General features: G+C 25.5%; 1 non-coding gene across 1 annotated transcript; it reads right to left on the bottom strand.

Moving 5' to 3' along the window:
- Positions 1-2,593: 2,593 nt before the first annotated feature.
- Positions 2,594-2,678, bottom strand: LOC124897465. The gene has a single exon (XR_007054183.1). It is a non-coding gene; the product is annotated as a small nucleolar RNA Z196/R39/R59 family (small nucleolar RNA).
- Between the last annotated feature and the right edge of the window lie 1,660 nt (positions 2,679-4,338).

Below are 4,338 nucleotides of genomic sequence, written 5' to 3'. Positions count from 1 at the left end.
AAAACCCCTCTATTTATAGGGAAATTTACTCCTAGTCTGAGTAAAAGACGGATGCTTCAAATCCTAATAGATATCAACGTAGATCTTGATAGATCTTGATAGACATTCACTATAATGTAAATACATTTATAACAAAAATCATTTTTTTCTCTAGTAGTAGAGTCATATGTAAAGGAAACAATAATTTTTACCCAAAATAAAAAAGGAAACACGAAGGCCAATTGGCCAAAAATTTCTCCCAAAAGATCTCCCTCCAAAATTAAAAAATTTAAATTACTAAAACTTCCTCCAAAATTTTTAAATCCAATAAAATAACATACTTCTCCTTCCCTCTTAAAAAAATACCTCAAATCTCTTTCTCCTTTCCCCTTTCTCTATTCCTTTCTTGTCCGTCACCTCCCACCCCACCCCCACCCACACCCCTGACTCCTGTGTCCCACCACCTTTTCCTTCACCTTCATCCCTCGATTTTGAAATTTTTATTTATGATGTTTTACTAATTAACTTCTTTACTCTTTGTAGGCTTTGTGACATGAAATTCTTCAACTACATGAGATAAGTTTTTATAATAAAAGTAGTGCATTGAAGTGTGTGTGTATATATATATATATTGATGTAAAATTCACTTTTTATTTGTGTGAATTTTAGAATTGATATTGAAATTTGAGATCTATATTTATAGGTTTATTTACTTCCTTGGTTGGCTTGCGCTTTTTCTTACTTTTCATCCTCCTCGAAATGTTATATATACATACTTCTGGATATATAATTAGTTTGTATTATTGACAGAGTCATTGGTGGAATCAAAGCATGAAGGACAACAAGTTGTTTGCAGTTGAAGATCGAGGAAGGAGAGATAGAAAAATACTATGTTATTTTGGACTAATTATAATTTTTAAAATTGTAAAATGCAATTATATATAACTTAATACTTGTTTTGGAATCTGAAGAATAGATTCCCGGCTACATTATGTAATTTTTGTGTCTTATTAAGGTTGTGGAGAATTTTTTAATTTATTGTAATAGAATTTTAGGAATATTTCTTGAATTTTTTGAAGTTACATTATAGAAATTTTACTGATTAATAATATTTATGACAATATTTTTTAAGTTGTAGCAATGAATTTTTATATTTGTGGCCAAACCTATATGTAATTATCAAAAATCTGGCTATACATTTTCATTTTTCATAGCAAATTATTAGCTACAATTTATGTATTTTTTGATAAAAAGAATGAATTCTTATCCATGTATAAAAATGTTTGTGGCAATTACTTCTTATAGATTATAGATTTTTTAACTTGTAGCTAAATAGAAGTATTGTTACAATGAAATTAAAATATAAAATTGCCACAAATTTTAAAATTTTTTAGCAAAAAAATCAAATCTTTTTTCATAATAAAATACGTTGTGGCTAAATTAAAAAAATTACTATAAATTTAATTTATCATGGCAACAGAGTAAACTATTAGCTACAAAAATATATTTCGTAGCAAGAATATTTTTTATCATCACAGCTACAACAATGTTTTTTGTAGCTGTAAGTAGTAATTCTTAGCCACAAATCATGTAAAGTCTATAGCTACCTTTTAGTTACGTCGCTTCTTGGTACGAAAGCTACGGAAAAGAAAATTGTGGCTAAAGTATTTAGCCATTAAAATGTTCACATTTAGCTACAAGGTATTCTGAAGCTATACATGCTTTATGTTGTAGTGCTAATTCACTATATATGCTCCGACAAACAAGGGCGGACCTATATTGAATTTTGGGGTGCTCTGACACCCACTAAACTCGACGCGGAATAGATATAATTACATAAAAAATATATAAAAATAGGTATAAACATATAAAAACACCCACCATAATAAAAAAGTTGGTTGGGTGCGTGACATTTAGGTTGATCTTAAGGTCCTTCATTAGAAGGGGTGCCCTTGGTTCGAAAAAGTAATGCAATGAGTTGCAAGTGTTTCTTAACTTCTAATACATTTTATCGTAGAGATATTTTTAGTAGCCGTTTGGCCATGAAAATTAAAAATTCTTGAAGTTGGAGTTGGAGTTGGAGTTGTGTTTGACCATGTATTTTTGAAAGATTTTTTTAGACTTTTGAAAAAACTTTTTAAATATGATTTTATGCCCTCAACTTTTAAAAACTATCAAAATCACCCAACTACTAATTTACCTACTAGCATACAATCAAATGTGATTCTTATATATAGACACTTCCATTACTCAAATTAAGTTTATATTAACGAAAAAAATAGCACTCAAGAACAAAGATTGACAACTAATGATTCTCTTAGCAAATATCAGAACTACAGGAGATAGAATGATTGATTTGGATCATTTGTTTAGATGCATAACTTGTTTTTGATTTGGATCTTCACTAGGTCCTCACTTGTTCTCAAATAATTTTTCAGTTTTTTCAATTGCAAGAATTAACTCAAGCTGTTGAAACAAAATTTAAGAAAGATAATGCAAAATGCAAAAATGTTCAATCAACTAAAACACCAAAATTAAAGAAAGATAATGCAAAAATTGAAGAAAGATATAATTGAAACAAAATTGAAGAAAGATAATGCAAAAATGTCTTAGATGCAATCTCAGCCGAAATATGGTGATATTTTTGTATTAATCACTGTTCAATCAACAATCATGGAAAAAAATCATCATTAATTGCATCAGTGACTAAACACTTAAAGCTTTTAAACATTACGAGGACTTTATGTAAAAATTTTAAAAATTAGAGTTATATGTAATAATAATAAAAGTTGAAATTGGAGTTGGAAAATAGTGAAAATAACAAAAATCTATTTTCACTTTTTAAAGAACAATTTTAGAATAATTTTTGAAATTTTTATGGCCAAATACCACAACTTTAATAAACTGAAAAAAAATCCGAAAAAAAAATTATTTTTTATGGACAAACGACCTCTTAGTCTTTGGTCTGATTCTACTATAAGATTTGAAAAATGATTGCATTGATGGCCATCTCCTCAAAGAAAATTTAATTTATTTTCTTTTTCAAAGATCAATCTTTTGAATATTTATTGTTAGAGTATTATATGAAAATTATTTTTGAGTTGTAGTATAATTTTTTTATTTTGTTATTTTCTAAAGCTACTTAATTTTATTTATTAATAAGAGTGAAGAAGCAGGCAGCTCTTCGTCAACATGCTGCTTCTTCACCTGCTTCAGCTGCTCCGTGATTTTACTATATTATCCATAATTAATTATTTTAAGTCATTTATATATAAGAAAATTAATAATACTTAATTTTAAAAAAGGTAAAATAGACATTTATGACATGTTTATTTCAGCTGCTTCAATCGTAGTTTTATTATATCACCTCAAATTAATTATTATAAGTCCTCTAGGTATTAAAAAATTAATAATATTTAATAAATAGCAAAATAGATATAAATGATAAATCAATTGTTGATGTTTTAAATTAATAGGACATCTTATATGAGATTTATTTAAAAAAAATCACAAGTATGTTTGGTCCACGATTTTACTATATTACCCCTAATTAATTATTATAAGACATTTACATATAAGAAAATTAATAATATTTAATAAAAAAAAGGTAAAATAGACATTTATGATATGTCCACTTCAACTGTAATTTTACTATATCACCCCTAATTAATTATTATAAGTCATTTAGGTATTAAAAATTTAATAATATTTAATAAAAATAAAATTGACATAAAATGATAAATTAATTTTGATGTTTTAAATTAACATGGCATCTTTTATGAGACTCATTTAAATTTTTTTCACAAATATTTTCTCATAGTAATTTTGCTATATCACTTCTAATTAGGTATTATCATTTAGGACATACCCACTTCGCTGCTTCAATCATAAATTTTGGTTGACTTTCGAATTTATTTCAGTGCTACTTAAATTGGAATAGAAGAAAAAATATTATAAATCATAATAATTAAAAACTTAAATTATTTTAAGAATATAATTGAATATCAATGCCACAAAAATTTGGATAAGGAGAGTAACATATATTATTTGAAAATTACATAAAAAATATTATAAATTACAATAGCTAACAATTTAAAATATTTAAAAACATATTAAGAATCTAATTGATTATCTAAATTATATTTGTGTCACATAAATTCGGGATAGTCTTGACATTTTATTATTTGCATGTTTTATTATTTTAATTTAGTAATTTGTTGATCCAAATGATGCTTTCGAATTTAACATGTTTTAAAAATTTATTACTTTATTTATTTTAGTTTATTTACTTTATTTTGATAAAATAGTATATATTTAAAAATTATGTAAGAAAATAATTATAAGTTATAACTATTAACA

The sequence above is a fragment of the Capsicum annuum genome, chromosome 3 (assembly GCF_002878395.1).
Source record: "Capsicum annuum cultivar UCD-10X-F1 chromosome 3, UCD10Xv1.1, whole genome shotgun sequence".
Taxonomy (NCBI): domain Eukaryota; kingdom Viridiplantae; phylum Streptophyta; class Magnoliopsida; order Solanales; family Solanaceae; genus Capsicum; species Capsicum annuum.
The sequence above is the reverse complement of the archived record's forward strand: the minus strand, read 5'-3'. Positions and strand labels throughout refer to the sequence as shown.